This window comes from Saimiri boliviensis, chromosome X, assembly GCF_048565385.1.
Source record: "Saimiri boliviensis isolate mSaiBol1 chromosome X, mSaiBol1.pri, whole genome shotgun sequence".
In the NCBI taxonomy this organism is placed as follows: Eukaryota; Metazoa; Chordata; class Mammalia; order Primates; family Cebidae; genus Saimiri; species Saimiri boliviensis.
Genome location: NC_133470.1, coordinates 62,567,583 through 62,585,306, shown reverse-complemented (window position 1 = coordinate 62,585,306; position 17,724 = coordinate 62,567,583). Strand labels below are relative to the sequence as shown.

Sequence of the window (17,724 nt, the reverse complement as noted above, 5' to 3'; positions counted from 1 at the left end):
AGAAAAGATAGATAGAAACAGAATAATAGTAAAGGATATCAACACTCCACTGACAGCACTAGATACATCATTGAGGCAGAAAGTCAATCAAGAAACACTGGTCTTAAATTGTTCTATAGGGAAAATGGACCTGGTAGATATTTACAGAAAATTCTACCCAAGAACTTCATTATATACATTTTTCTCATCAGCACATGAAACATTCTCCAAGATAAAACACATGATAGGCCACGAAATGAATCTCAATAAATTTGAAAAAAATCAAAATTATATCAAGCATATTCTCAGACCTCAGTGGAATAGAACTAGAAATCAACTCCAAAAGGAACCCTAAAAAGTATAAAAGTACATGGAAATTAGATAATCTGTTATTCTTTGATTTTGGGAATAACAGTGAAATCAAGACAGAAATTTCAAAATTCTTCAAAGTAAATGATATAGTGACACAAATTATAAAACCCTCTGGGATATAGCAAAAACAATGCTAAGAGGAAAGTTTAAAGCACTAAATGTGTGCATCGAAAAGCTTAAAATGTCACAAATTGACAACTTAGTGTCAAACCACAAGGAATTAGAGAAATAAGAATAAACTGAACTCAAGGATAGCAGAAGAAAAGAAATAACAAAGATCAGAGCAGAATTAAATCAAATGAATACAAAAAATACAAAAAAATCAGTGAAACAAAAGTTGAGTTTCTGAAAAGATAAAATTGATAGTCCATTAGCTAGATTAACTGAGAAATAAAAAGAGAAGATCCAAATAAATTCAACTAGAAATAAAAACGGAGACATTGCAACCAACACTACAGAAATATAAAAGATCATTCAAGACTACTGTGAAAACACCTTTATGCACACAAACTAGAAAATCTAAAGGAAATGGATAAATTCCTGAAAATTTACAAACCCTAGCTTAAATCAGAAAGAAATAATAGAAATTCAGAACAGACCAGTAAAAGCAGTGAGGTTGAATTAGTAATAAAAAAAAAATTGTCAACAACAAAAAAGCCTAGAGTCAGACAGAGTCACAGCTGAATTCTAGCAGATATTCAATGAAGAATTGGTACCTATCCTACTGAAACCACTCCAAAATATTGAGAAAAAGCAAATCCTTCCTAACTTACACTATGAGGACAGTATCACCCTGATACCAAAGCCAGGAAATAATATAACAAAATTAAAAATACAGACCAATATTCCTGATGAACATAGATGCAAAAATTTTCAACAAAATACTAGCAAGCTAAATCTGGTATCAGGAAGCAGAGGGTCCTTGGTTCTTGTCTTTTTGGAAGAAAGAATTCAACCAAGAGACATGCAATTATAGTTAAGCAGTAGAAAAGTTTATTTAAAGTGAAAATATACCCTGAATGCTGAGTTAGAGTGTGCTTCTTAAGAATGAGACAGCCCAGATAGGCACTGGGGAGGCTCTCTTATGAGAGTTTTACAGGATTATTCATGAATGGCATCAAGGATTGTTATTAGCAAGCATGTTTTGGGTGGTCCCCCGGGCATGTCTTATTAGTATCTTAAATCTCTATTTAGGGGTATGTTTCTTACTATAATAATAAGCAAAATGTTACCTTTAGGGTAACACTGCCAAGTTGAGGTGTGCATGGTAGCTACTAGGAAAAGCCCCTACTACAGTCATTTCCTGCTAGGGATAAGTCCTGGTTGGGGCTGCATAAGCATAACCACAAGTCTAGATGTGGCTATTGGCTTTTTAAAATCCTGACTGCTAGGAAAGCATTGATTGCTAGTGGGGCAAGGTTTCCAGAGCTTCCTTTCTCTAGGGCTGTCTTTCCTTCTTCTGTATATCTATCTACAAACTCTAACAAATCCAACACCACATCAAAAAGGTAATTCATCATGATCAAGTGAGTTTCATCCCAGGAATAAAGGGATGGTTCAACATACGCAATTCAATAATGTGATTCACCAAATAAGCAGAATTAAAAACAAAACCAAACGATCATCTCAATAGACTTAGAAAAAGCATTCAATAAAATCCAGCATCCCATTATGATAAAAACCCGCAACAAACTGGGCATAGAAGGGACATATCTCAAAAGGACATGCCTTTTGAGGTAATAAAAGCCATATATGACAAATAAAAGCCATATATAGCCAACATAACACTGAATGGGAAAAAGTTGAAAGCATTCCCTATAGAAACTGGAACAAGACAAGGATGTCCACTTGCATTGCTTCTATTCAACACAGTGCTAGAAGTCCTTGCCAGATTAATCAGGAAAAAGAAAGAAATAGATTGACTTTCTATTTTACAATCTGGATACCCTTTATCTCTGTTTACTGATAATATAATAACATATCTAGAAAACCCCAAAGACTCCTCCAAAAGACTCTTAGCATGATAAATAAATTCAGTAAAGTCTTAGGTTACAAAATCAATGTACACAAATCAGTAGCACTGCTATCCACTACCAATGACCAAGCTGAGGGTCAAATAAAAAACTCAGTCTCTTTACAATAGCTGCAAAAAACCAAACCAAATCAAATCAAAACAAAACATAAACACTCAAGAATATACTTAACCAGGAAAGTGAAAGATCTCTGCAAAGAGGACTACAAACTACTGCTGAAAGAAATCATAGATGACACAAATAAATGGAAATATATTCCATGCTCATGGTTGGAAGAATCAATATTGTGAAAATGATACTGCCCAAAGCAATCTACAGATTTAATATAATTCCTATTGAAATATCAAAATTATTTTTCACATGATTAGAAAAAAACAACCCTAAAATTAATGTGGAATCAAAAAAGAGCCTGAATAGACAAAGCAATCAGGAAAAAAGAACAAATCTGGAGGCATTACATTACCTCACTTCAAATTATACAACAAGCTTGTAGTAATCAAAACAGCATGGTACTGGTATAAAAGTAGATACATCAACCAGTAGAACAGAACAGAGAATGCAGAAATAAAGCCAAGTAAACACAACTAAGTGATAGTCAACAAAGCATGCAGAAACATAAATTGAGGAAAGAAAACCCTGTTCAATAAATGGTGCTGGGAAAACTGGATAGCTACATATAGAAGAATAAAACTGGATTGCCATCATCAAGTACAAAAACCAACTGGAGATGAGTCAAAAACTTAAATCTAAGACCTATACCCAGAAAAAATCTAGACGAAATGCTTAGAAAAACTCTTCTGGACATTGACATAGGCAAATAATTTATGACTAAGACCTCAAAAGCAAATGCAACAAAAACAAAAATAAATGTGACCTAATAAAACTAAAAAGCTTCTGCACAGCCAAAGAAATAATCATCACAGTAAACAGACACCCCTCAAAATGGAAGAAGTACTCACAAACTGTGCATCCAACAAAGGACTAATACTCAGAATCTACAAGGAACTCAAATCAGCAAGAAGAAAATAAATAACCCCATCAAAATGTGAAAAGTGACATGGATAGGTACCTCTCAAAAACACAAAAATACAAATGGCCAACAAATATATGAAAAAAAAAATGCTCAATACCACTAATCATCAGGAAATGCAAACTAAATCACAATGAGATACCACCTAACCCAGCCAGAAAGGCCATTATTACAAATTCAAAAAGTTGACATGGATGTGGTAAAAAGGGAATACTGCTGGTAAGAATGTAAATTAGTACAACCTCTATGGAAAGCAGCATGGAGTTTTCTCAAAAAACTAAAAGCAGATCTACGATTTGATCCAGTAATCACACTAATAGGTATCTACCCAAAGGAAAATAAGTCATTCTACCAAAAAGATACCTGCATGTGTATGTTTATCACAGCACAATTCACAATTGCAAAGATATGAAAACAACCTATGTGCCTATAACCAGTTAGTAGATGAAGAGAATGTGGTATATATATACCATGGAATACTGCACAGCCATAAAAAGAATGAAATAATGTATTTTGCAGCCACTTGGATGAAGCCAGAAGCCATTATTCTAAGTAACTCAGGAATGGAAAACCAAATACCATATGTCTCACTTCTCGAACTCCTGACCTCAGGTGATCTGCCCACCTCAGCCTCCCAAAGTGTTGGGATTACAGGTGTGAGCCACCGCGCCTGGCATGTTCTCACTTCTAAGTGGGGACTAAAGTATGGATATACAAATGCATACAGAGTGGTACAATGGGCAATGGAGACTCAGAAGAAAGGAAAGTGGGAGGAGAGTAAAGGATAAAAAAAACTACATATTGTAAAATGTACACTACTTGGGTGATAGTTACACTAGATTCAGACTTTACCACTACACACAATTCATTCCTATAACCTTTTGAAAAAAGGTTCAATTTATTAAGAGGAAACCACAACTATAAACATATATGTACCCAATATCACAGCATTTAAATATATGAATCAAACATTAAATAAGAGGAAAATATACAGCAATATAAAAATAGTAGGATACTTCAATTCTACACTTTCAACAGTAGATAGATCATCATACAGAAAGACAATAAAGGAACAGCTGATTTGAATAATATTACAGACCAAATGGACCTAACAGACATAAAGAATACTCCATTCAATAGCAGCAGAATACACATTCTTCTCAAGTACGTATAGAACATTTTCTGGGAGATCATATGTTAGGCCACAAAATAAGTCTTAACAAATTTAAAATAGAAATTATATCAAGTATCTTTTCAATGACAATGGCATAAAACTAGAGTCAGTAACAGGAGAAATCTTAGAAAATGTATGAATATGTGAAAATTAAACAGCATAGTCCTAAATTAGTATGTTGTCAAACATAATGAGCCAAACATAAAACAAAATGGAGTTAAAAAAATAACTTTGGCATCCCATCTGAATAAAAATAGAAGAAAAAAAAATAACTTGAGGCTGGGTGCGGTGGCTCACACTTGTAATTTCAGCACTTTGGGAGGCAAGGGTGGGCAGATCACCAGGTTAGGAGTTAGAGACTAGGCTGACCAACGTGGTGAAACTCTGTCTCTACTAAAAACACAAAAATTAGCCAGACATGGTGGTACATGCCTGTAATCCCAGCTACTTGGTAGGCTAAGACAGGAAAATTGCTTGAACCTGGGAGGCAGAGTTTGCAGTGAGCTGAGATCATGCCACTGCACTCCAGCCTGGGTGAGAGAGTGAGAATCTGTCTCAAAAACAAACAAACAAACAAACAAAAAAAACCAAACAACTTGAGACAATGGAAATGAAAATAAACATACCAAAACTTATGGGATGCAGCAAAAAACAGTTTGAAAAGGGAAGTTTATGGTAACAAACCACTACCTTGAGGGGAAAGAGATATTACAAATAAATGACCTAACTTTCCTCCCCAAGGAACTAAAGAAACAACAATCTAAGTCTGAGGATAGCAGGAAACATAAACAACAAAGATCAAAGTAAAAATAAATAAAATGAGGCTAAAAAGAATAGAATAGATCAATACCACTAATAGTTGATTTTTTGAAAAGGAATAGAAAACTGACAAATCTTTAGCTAAAGAGTTAAATAAATAAAATTAGAAATGATAGAGAAAACATTACAACTGGTACCCTACAAAACAAATGACATTAAGTGACAATGAACAATTATATATCATTAGATAACCTAGACAAAACATGAACCAGAAAGAAGTAGAAAATTTGTATAGACTGATAGCAAGTAGGGAGATTTAAGCCCTAATCAGAAACCTCCTAACAAGAAAAACCCCAGACCAGATGGATTTACAGGTGAGTTCTATCAAGCATTTAAAAAAAGAATGAACAACAATTTTTCTCAAACTCTTCCAAAAATTTGAAGAGGAAGTAACACTTTCAAACTAATTTTATTTCATTTTATGAGGCCAGTATTACCCTCTGGCTTTATACTAAAGCCAGATTGTGACACTAAAAAGGAAAATATAAATACAAGCCAACATTCCTGGTAAACATAGATGCAAAAATCCTCAACAAAATGCTAAACACCAAATTAAACAACATATAAAAAGAATCGGGCCGGGCGCGGTGGTTCAAGCCTGTAATCCCAGCACTTTGGGAGGCCGAGGCGAGTGGATCACGAGGTCAAGAGATCGAGACCATCCTGGTCAACATGGTGAAACCCCGTCTCTACTAAAAATACAAAAAATTAGCTGGGCATGGTGGTGCGTGCCTGTAATCCCAGCTACTCAGGAGGCTGAGGCAGGAGAATTGCCTGAACCCAGGAGGCGGAGGTTGCGGTGAGCCAAGACCGCGCCATTGCACTCCAGCCTGGGTAACAAGAGCGAAACTCTGTCTCAAAAAAAAAAAAAAAAAAAAAAAAGAATCACACACCATGACCAAGTGGAATTTATCCTTGTGCTATGAGGATGGTTCAACATATGCAAATCAATAAATATGGCACACCACATTAAGATAATAAAAAATAAAAATTATGTGATCATCTAAATAGATGCAGAAAAAGCAGTAAGAAAATTCAACATTCTTTTTTTTTTCTTTTTGGAACACAGATTTTTAATTTTCATCAAAATATTAAATATTAATTTTTGCAGCAGTATTTTATTTTTAGAAATCAATCATAAGAGGAAAAAACCACTTAACCAATGTGACAAAAAGGTGGATACACAGGGGTGTCCAGCACAGCTTTGGTAACAATAACAAATAACCGAAATTGTTATAAGCATTTCTCAGTGAAAAAGTGACCAAACTATGGTAAAATATTCTATCGAATAATGATGTAACTAAAAATCATAATGAGGGAGACCTATATGTGCTGATTAGTAATAATCACCAAATTAAATCTTACATGGAAGCCAATCAGGGAACAATACGCAAAGCAAGATCACGTCATGGAAACATGTGCGTATTTATCTGTATGTAGGTGAAAGGGGATTTTGGGGTGGCCTGGGAGCTGGTGGGGATACATTTATTCTATAGACCTAAGCACTATGTGAATTTTTATAACAATAACAATTTTTATAACAATTGTTTTAAATTAATCACATAAGAAACACATGTGTTTAACCCTATTAGATGTATGAATACATGGAGATAATATTCTTCTGAATAACAAAATAAAAAAGCAATGTAATGTCACAAGTAGATAACAGTATAATATTAAATACTGTAATATCCATTCCAATATTAAAATTATATACATACACATAGATACAGGTAGGGCTGCCAACAAATGGTTTTCAAGTCTAACACTGTGGTAATTGTTGTAGACCTCTGTGACTATGTTAGAAACCATGGAATTGTATGCTGTGTGGGGGTGAAATTTATGGTATTTTAATTACACCTCAAAGTTTTGTTAAAAAAATAAGTGGCTTAATATTCTAGTATTAAGTAAAAATTGGTTTTATTTAAAACATAAATTAATAATTTCCAGTAGATTCCCTTAAAAGATTATAGCAGGGATGTCCAGATCACACCCACCCCAACCTCTAGAGTTTTTGGCTATTTTCCACAGTCTTATATTGAATGAGGTGAAGGAGGAAAAAAGTGTTTAAGAAGTTAGTGGAGAAGTTCTTAAGTTTAATTAGATACCATTTGTTGATTTTGGCTTTTGTTGCCATTGCTTTTGGTGTTCCTGTCATGAAGTCCTTGCCTATGCCTATGTCCCAAAAGAAACAATCATTGGAGGGGACCAGCAACCAACAGAAAGGGAAAAAATCCTTGCAAGCTACCCATCTGACAAAGGGCTACTATCCAGAATCTACAAAGAACTAAAACAAATATACAAGAAAAAAAAAAAACATCAAAAAGTGGGCAAAAGATATGAACAGACACTCTTCAAAGGAAACATCTATGTGGCCAAAAAACATATGAAAAAATGCTCATCATCACTAGTCATCAGAGAAATGCAAATAAAAACCACGTTGAGATACCATCTCATGCCAGTTACAATGGTGATCATTAAAAAATCAGGAGACAACAGACGGTGGAGAGGATGTGGAGAAAAAATAGGAACGCTTTTACACTGTTGGTGGGAGTGTAAATTAGTTCAACCATTGTGGAAGGCAGTGTGGTTTTTCCTCAAGGATCTAGAAGTAGAAATTCCATTTGACCCAGCAAACCCATTACTGGGTATATACCCGAAGATTATGAATTGTTCTATTATAAAGACACATTCACACTATGTTTATTGCAGCACTATCTACAATAGCAAAGACTGGGAACCAACCCAAATGCCCATCAATGATAGACTGGATAAAGCAAATGTGACACATATGCACCATTCAACATTCTTTCATAATAAAAACTCGCAATAAAGTAGGAATGTACCTCAACACAATAGAGGATAAATATGACAAGCCCTGAGCTAACATCATACTCAACAGTGAACCTCTCAGTTTTCCTTCCCAGATCAGAAACAAGACAAGGGCACTCACATTTACACTTCTATTCAATATTATACTGGAAGATATGGCCAGAGTAATTAGCCAAACAAAAGAAAAAGACATAAAAAGGCACCAGAATCAGAACTGAAGTTAAATTGTCTGTTTGTAGATGATACGACTTTTTAAAAACAGAAACCCTCAAAGGGTTTCTGAGGCAGAGCAAGATGGTAAAATATAGATTTCTACTGATCATCCACCCTTCAAGGACACCAAGTTAATCACCATCGACATGGAGAAAAACACCTTCATTTGAACTAAAAATCAGGTGAGCACTCATAGTACCTGGATTTAACTTCATATCACTGAATCAGTCCCTGAAGAAATAGACAAAACAGCCCTGAATCACCAGTGCCACCTCTCCCCCATCCCCGGCAGCAGTGGCATCATGTGGAGAGTACCTCTGAGTGCTGGGGAGGGAGAATACAGCAATTGTGAGGCACTGTACTCAGTGCTGTTTAGTTAGAGAAGAAAGGAAAAGCAGATGAAACTAAGCTGATGCCTGCCCATGGAAGGAGCATTTAAACCAGCCTTTGCCAGAGGGGATGGCTGATTCCAGTGGTCCAAACTTTAGTGCCTACAAACTTTGCCACCAAGGGCTACAGCACTTCGTATCTCCAAGTAAATTTGAAAGGCAATCTAGGCCATAAGGACTGTAACTATTAGGTGAGTCTTACTGCTGAACTAGTCTCAGAGACAATGGATTGTATAGACCAATAGCAAGTAGGGAGATTGAGGTCTCAGAGATAGTGGATTGGGAACAGAGTGCATTCTCTCAGTATGTGACATACTGAGACACAAACTGGGGCAGCCAAGAAAGTGCTAGTGTTACTCCTCTTCTAACTGAAGGCTGCACAGCTCCAAAAGACATCCCTTCCTTCCACTTGAGGAGGGGAGAGAGAAGAGTAGGGAGGATTTTGTCTGGCATCTAGGATACCAGTTCAGCCGTAGCAGGATGGCCACTAGTCAGAGTCATGAGGCCCCTGTTCCAGGGTGTAGTTCCCAGACAATGTTTCTAGACATACCCTGCACCAGAAGGGAACCCACTGATTTGAAGGAAAGGACACAGTCCTGATAGCATTAACCACTTGCTAACTGAAGAGCCATTGGGCTCTGAATAAACAGTAGTAATAACCAGGTACTACACTGAGCCTCTGAGACTTGCTGATGTCAGATGAGACTCAGCACATTACCAGCTGTGGTAGCTACAGGGCAAAACTCCTTCTGCTCAAGAAAAGCAGAGGGCAAAGTAAGGAGAACTTCATCTTGCACTTTAGGTACCAACATGGTCACAAAGGGGTAGAGCATGAAGTAGGCTCTTGGGGTCCCTGATTCCAGGACTTGACTCTTGGACAGCATTTTGGGACCTTCCCTGGGCCAGAGGGGAGCTCACTGCCCTGAAAGGTGAGTCCCAGGCCAGGCAGCATTCCCAAAAAGATAGCTTAAGAGCCCTTGGGACTAAAGAGAACATTGGCAGTAGTCTGGGACTACCCCCTGTGGGTTTACATGGTAGTAACTATAGAGTGAAGCTTCTCTGCCTTTGGAAGTGGGAGAGAGAACAGGTAGAACTGTGTCTTCTGGTTTGAGTGCCAGCTTCACCATACTACCATAGAACACCAGGTAGACTCTTAAGGTTTTGACTCAAGTTCCTGACAACTGGGCTGCATCTCTGGACCCATCTGAGGCCTGGAGGACCTTGTTGCCCTGAAAGAAAGAACACAGGCCTGGTTGGCTTTGCCACCTGCTGATTGTAGGGTCTCAGGATCTTGAGTAAACATAGGCAATAGCCAGGGAGTGGTTACAGCAAGTGGTTACCAAGACCCAGTTGTGTGCTGGCTTCAGGTCTGACCCAGTACAGTCATAGTGGTATTAGCTACAGGGTGGTTGTGTTACTCTATCCCCAGTTTTAGGTGGCTCAGAACAGAGAAACTCTGTTGGAGAGAAAGTAAGGAAAGAGTGCAATAGTCTCTGTTTGGTAATCCAGAGAATTCTCCTAGATCTTGTTCAAGACCATCAAGGTCGTCCCTCTATGAGTCTACAAGAACCACAGGGTTAATGGGCTTGGGGTACTATCTAAAGCAGATACAGCTTAGATCACAACACCCAAGTCATTTCAAATATCTGGAAAACCTTCACCCAAAAAATGGCTTCAAATAAGCCCCAGCAGTGAAGACTACAATAAATACCTAGCTCTTTAATGCCCAGACACTGAGGAACATTTATTAGCATCAACAGATTCCAGGAAAACATGACCTTACCAAGTAAACTAACTAAAGGACCAAGGACCAATCCTGGAGAAACAATTATGTGACTTTTGAGACAGAGAATTCAAAATAACTGTGTTGAGGAAACTTGAAGAAATTCAGTGTAACACAGAGAAGGAATTCAAAATTCTCTCAGGTAAATTTAACAGAGATTGAAATAATTTAAAAGAACCAAGCACAAATTCTAGAGCTAAGAAATGCAATTGACATACTGAAGAATGCATCAGAATCTTTTTTTTTTTTTTTTTTTTTTTTTTTTTTTTTTTTTTTGAGACGGAGTTTCATTCTTGTGACCCAAGCTGGAGTGCAATGGCACGATCTCGGTTCACCGCAACCTCCGCCTCCTGGGTTCAGGCAATTCTCCTGTCTCAGCCTCCTGAGTAGCTGGGATTACAGGCATGCACCACCATGCCCAGCTAATGTTTTATATTTTTAGTAGAGACGAGGTTTCACCATGCTGACCAGGATGGTCTCTTGACCTCATGATCCACCCACCTCGGTCTCCCAAAGTGCTGGGATTACAGGCGTGAGCCACCACACCCGGCCCCAGAATCTTTTCATAGCAGAATTGATCAAGCAGAACAAAGAACTAGTGAGCTTAAATACAGAATATTTAAAAATACACAGTCAGAGGAGACAAAAGAAACATAATTAAAAAAATAAAGCATGCCTACTGTATCTAGAAAATAACCCCAAAAGGGGAAATCTAAGTTATTGGCCTTAGAGAGGAGGAGAGAAAGATAGTTGTATAAAATGCATTCAAAGGAATAGCAGATAACTTTCTAAACCTACAGAAAGATATATGCAAGTACAAGAAGGTTATAGAATATCAAGCAGATTTATCCCCAAAGAAGACTATCTCAAGGCATTTAATAATCAAATTCCAAACGTCAAGAATAAAGCAAGAATCCTAAAAGCTGCCAGAGAAAAGAAACAGATAACATACAATGAAACTCCAGTATGTTTTGCAGCTTTTCAGTGGAAACTTTACAGGCCAGGAGCGTGGCGTGACATATTTAATGTGCTAAAGAAAAACAATTTTTATCCTGGAATAGTATATTTAGTGAAAATATCCTTCAAGCATGGAGGAGAAATAAAGACCTTCCCAAAGAAATAAAAGCTGAGGGATTTCATGAATACTGGACGTGTCCTATAAGAAAGACTAAAGGGAATACTTCAGTCAGAAAGAAAAGAACATTAATGAGCAGTAACCTCCTGAAGGTACAAAATTCACTGGTAATAGTAAGTACAGAGAAAACACAGAATATTATAACACTGTAACTGTGATGTGTAAACTACTCTTATTTCAAGTAGAAAAACTAAGTGATGGACCAATCAAAAATAATAACTAAAAATTTTCAGGACATAATCAGTTGAATAAGATATACATGGAAAAAAAGTTAAAAAACCAAAGGATGAAGTTAAGGTACACAGCTTTTAGAAGTTTTTTTTTGTTTGTTTATTTGTTTTTTGTTTATGTAAATTGGGTTAAATTGTTATCAGGTTAAAATAATGAGCTATAAGTTAGTAATTGCAAGCCTCATGGTAACCTCAAATAAAAAATGTACAATGAACACACAAAAAATAAAACATAAGAAACTAAATCATATCATCAGAGTAAATCACCTTCTCTAGAGGAAAACAGTAAGGAAAGAAAGAAAGAGAAGACCAGAAAACAAATAACAAGATGACAGGAGTAAGTCTTTACTTATCAATAACAACAGTGAATGTAAATGGAATAAACTCTTCAATCACATGACACAGACTGGCTGAAAGCATGAAAAAACAAGACCCTGCTGGTTACAAGAAACAAATTTCACCTATGATGTGATGCACAGACTAAAAATAAAGGCATGGAAAATGATATTCCATGCCAATGGAAACAAAAAAAGAGCAGGAATAGCTATGCTTATATCAAAATAGACTTCAAGACAAAAACTAGAAGAAGAGGTAAAGAAGGTTACTATATAATGATAAAGAGGTCAATCGAGCAAGAGGATATAGCTATTTTAAATGTATATGCAACCAACACTGGAACACCTAGATATAGAAACACTATTAGAGTGAAAGAGAGAGATTGACCCCAATAAAATAATAACCAGTGAATTCAACAGCTCATGTTCAGCACTGGGCAGATTTTCCAGAAGAAAATCAACAAAGAATCATCGGACTTAGTCTATGCTGTAGACTAAATGGATCTAATATTTATGTAACATTTCATCTAAGAGTTGTAGAATAGACATTCTTTTTCTCGGCACATCCATTATTCTCAAAGATAGACCACATGTTAGGCCAGAAAACAAGTTTTAAAACATTGAATACAAGTTAAAATAATATCAAGCATCTTCTCTGGCCCAATTAAATAGAACTACAAATCAATAACAAGAGAAATTCTGGAAATCATGCAAATATATGGAAATTAAACAGCATGCTCCAGAATCACCAGTGGGTCAGTGAAGAAATTAAGAAGGAAATAAAAAAGTTTCTTGAATCAAATGATAATAAAAACACAACACGCCAAAACCTATGGGACACAGCAAAAGTAGTACTAAGAGGGCAGTTTATAGCAATAAGTGCCTACATTCAAAAAAAGATAAAAACTGCAAACAAAAAATCTATGATGCATCTTAAAGAAGTGGAAAGGCAAGAGCAAACAAAACACAAAATTAGAAGAAAAAAATAAAGACCAGAACAGAAAAAAATAAAACTGAGTAAAAAAGTACAGAAGACCAATGACAAAATTTGGTGTTTTGAAGAGTTAAACAAAATGGACAAACCTTTACTCAGACTAAGAAAAAAAGAAAAACAACCCAAATAAATAAAATCAGCAATGATAATGGAAACATTACAAGTGATAACTGCAGAAATTCAAACGATTATTAGTAGCCATTAACTATATGCCAATAAATAGGAAAATTTAGAAAAAATAGACAAATTCCTAGATTAGATACATACAACGTACCAAGTATGCACCACGAAGAAACCAAAACCTGAAGAGACCAATAACAAGCAATGATATCAAAGCCATAACAAAATGTCTCCTAGTAAAGAAAAGCTCAAAACCTGAGGGCTTCACAGCTGAATTCTACCAAACGTTTTTTTGTTTTTTAATTTTAAGTTCCAGGCTACATGTGCAGAATATGCAGATTTATTACACAGGTAAACGTGTGCCATGGAATTCTACCAAATATTTAAATAACTACTACTAACAATCCTATTCAAACTATTTTGAAAAATAACGGAGGAGGGAACCCTTCCAAACTCATTCTACGAGGCCAATATTATCCTGATACCAAAACCAGACAAAGGCACATAAAAAACAACAAAAACTACAAGTCAACATCTCTGATGATTATTGATGTAACAATCCTCAACAAAATACGATAAAACAGAATTCGAAAATAGATTAGAAAAACCTGCTTCTGGGGCGGCAAGCGGCCAGGCTGGGTGTCTAGCCCGCGGAGCGAAAACGCGGAGTTGCGCTGCCGCTGGGGCGCCGGGCTCCATCGGCGGCGGCAGCCTCGCGGGTCGCCCTCCCGTGCCTCGCCCGCGGGCACCCTGGCCATGGGCCCCCGTGGGGCGCGCGGCGCTGGGCTGCTGGGGACGGTGGCGGCGGCATGAAGGTCACGTCCTTGATAGGCTTCAGCTGCGCAAGATGACCCACAAGGAGGCCGCTGGCACACTGCGTGGTGCTTCACTGCCAGCCGTACCTGGCCTTGGCTTCCTCGAGCCTGAGCAGCTCGCTCAACATCAACGTCAACTCGGTGGTGCCGCGGCGGGCCGGGGCAGCCCGGTGTCCGCGCGCTGGTGCTGCCGGACGAGGCGGCGCATGCGCGGCTCCTGCAGGAGGGTGACGGCGGCGTGGCGGCCGTGGCGGTGCTGGACCAGGGCAGCAGCCTCTGCCAGAAGCTGCGAGACGAGAGCGCTGCGCGGGTCATGCTCACCTCGCTGCTCGCCTGCCTGCCCTCTGGCCGGAGGGTCTACTTCCTCAAAGGGGGATATGAGACATTCTACTCGGAATATCCCAAGTGGTGCGTGGATGTAAAACCCATTTCACAAGAGTAGACTGAGAGTGAGAGAGCCCTCATCAGCCAGTGGGGAAAACCAGTCAGCTACAGGTCAGCTTATGACCAGGGTGTCCCAGTTGAATTCCTTCCCTTCCTCTACCTTGGAAGTGCTTATCGTGAGTCCAAGTGCGAGTTCCTCGCTAACCTGCACATCACAGCCCTGCTGAATGTCTCCTGGCGGATCTCCGAGGTCTGCACGACCCACCTTCACTACAAATGGATCCCTGTGGAAGACAGCCACACGGCTGACATTAGCTCCCACCTTCAAGAAGCAATAGATTTCATTGACTGTGTCAGGGAAAAGAGAGGCAAGGTCCTGGTCCCCTGTGAGGCTGGGATCTCCCATTCACCCACCATCTGCATGGCTTACGTCATGAAGACCAAGTAGTTCCGTCTGCAGGAGGCCTTCGATTACATCAAGCAGAGGAGGGGTATGGTCTCACCCAACTTTGGCTTCATGGGCCAGCTTCTGCAGTACGAATCTGATCCTGCCCTCCATGCCCAGCCCCCAGCCTCCCTCCTGCCAAGGGGAGGCAGCAGGCTCTTAATTGATAGGTCATTTGCAGACACTGACCCCTGACATGAAGGGTGCCTACTGCCCATTCCCTACTTCGGTGCTGGTTCTGGTGCCTACCCACACAACAGTCTGAGAGCTCAGCAGAAGCCCTCTGGCCACAGCCACATCCTGCTAAAACTGGGATGGAGGAATTGGCCCAGCCCCAAGAACAACTGTGATTTTTTGTTTTAAGACTCATGGACATTTCATACCTGTGCAATACTGAAGACCTCACTCTGTCATGCTGCCCCAGTGAGATAGTGAGTGATCACCAGGCTTGAAATGAACTTCAGATGGACCTCGGGGTAGGTTCTCAGGACTGAAGGAAGGCCAAGCCATTAGGGGACCACAGCATGTGCTACTGTACTTCCAGACTCCTGCCCTCTCAGGGCTGCCCAGTTCTTGCACCTCAAACTTCACCTTTTCATTTCAAAAGCTAAGGCAATAAATACCTGCAGCAACATGGGAGAAAGAAGTTGCTGGACGAGGAGAAAAGGCAGTTATGAAGCCAATTCATTTTGAAGGAAGTACAATTTCCACCTTATTTTTTGAACTTTGACAGTTTCAGCGTCTGTCTCTGTTGCTTCAGAGCATAACCTGATCACCATCTAGTTAAGCAAGTAACCCTACAGGGCTTGTAGGGACACAATCAGTATCCTGATTTGAACCCTGAAATGTTCTTTAGTTACCCTCATGGGTCCAATGAGGCAGCTGAAGTAGCAAGATGTTGGCTTTTCTGTTTTTGTTTTTGTTTTTTTTTTGCCATGGTTTCTTCACTGACCTTGGACTTTGGCATGATTCTTCGTTTGTTTATTTTCTTTTGAGACCGAGTCTCACTCTTGTTGCCCAGGCTGGAGTGCAATGGTGCAATCTTGGTTCACTGCAACTTCTGCCTCCCAGGTTCAAGCTATTCTCCTGCCTCAGCCTCCTGAGTAGCTGGGATTACAGGCATGCACCACCAAGCCTGGCCAATTTTTGTGTTTTTAGTGGAGATAGAGATTCTCCGAGTTGATCAGGTTGGTCTCGAACTCTCCACCTCAGGTGATCCACCCACCTTGGCCTCCCAAAGTGCTGGGAATTACAGGCGTGAGCCACTGTGCCCAGACAAGACATGAGAATCTTAACTGGAATGGAAGAAGTAAAGTTATCTTTGTTTGCAGATGATATGACCTTATATTTGGAAAAACCTAAAGACCCCACAATAAAAGTTTTAGAACTGATAAACAAATTCAGTAAAGTTTCAGGTTACAAAATCAACATACAAAAACTACTGGCATTTCCATATGCCAATAGTGAAAAATCTAAAAAAGGTATTAAAGAGAAATCTCATTTAAAATAGCCACACATAAAACTAAATACCTAGCAATTAATCAAAAGATTAAAATATTTCAATCATTAAAATGATAAAACATTGATGAAAGAAATTGAAGAGGACATCAAAAAATATACAAATATTTTGTGTTTTACTAAATGGGCAAAAGCTGGAAGTAATCCCTTTGAAAACCAGCACAAAACAAGGACGTCCTCTTTCACCACTCCTATTCAACACAGTATTTGAACTTATGGTCAGGGCAATCAGGCAAAAGAAAGAAATAAAGCATATTCAAATAGGAAGCGAGGAAGTCAAATTGTCTCTGTTTGCAGATGACATAATTGTATATTTAGAAAACCCCATCATCTCAGCCCAAAATCCTCTCAAACTGATTAGCAACTTCAGCAAAGTCTCAGAATAAAAAATCAATGTGCAAAAATCACAAGCATTCCTATACATCAATAACAGACAGAAAGACAAATAATAAGTAAACTCCCATTCACAATTGCTACAAAGATAATAAAATACCTAGGAATACAACTTACAAGGAATGTGAAGGACCTCCTCAAAGATAACTATAAACCACTGCTCAAGGAAATAAGAGAGGACACAAAAAATGGAAAAGCATTCCATGCTCATGGATAAGAAGAATCAATATCATGAAAATGGCCATACTGCCAAAAGTAATTTATATATTCAATAGTATCCCATCAAGCTACCATTGACTTTCTTTACAGATTTAGAAAAAACTACTTTAAATTTCATATGGAACCAAAAAAGAGTCCATATAGCCAAGACAATCCTAGGCAAAAAGAACAAAGCTGGAGGTATCACCTTACCTGGCTTCAAACTATACTACAAAGCTACAGTAACTGAAACAGCATGGTACTGGTACCAAAACAGATATATAGAACAATGGAATAGAACGGAGGCCTCAAAAGTAAAGCCACACATCTACAACCAACTGATGGTTAATAAACCTGAGAAAAACAAGCAACAGAGAAATGATTCCCTATTTCATAAACGGTATTGGGAAAACTGGCTAGCCATATGCAGAAAATGGAAACTGGAACCTTATACAAAAATTAACTCAAGATAGATTAAAGACTTAAACATAAGACCTAAAACCATAAAAGCCATAAAAGACAACCTAGGCAAT

At 38.4% G+C, this 17,724-nt stretch overlaps 1 pseudogene; it reads left to right on the top strand.

Moving 5' to 3' along the window:
* Nucleotides 1-11,432: 11,432 nt before the first annotated feature.
* LOC120366614 (dual specificity protein phosphatase 5 pseudogene) lies at nucleotides 11,433-15,389 on the top strand (annotated as a pseudogene).
* The last annotated feature ends 2,335 nt before the right edge of the window (nucleotides 15,390-17,724 follow it).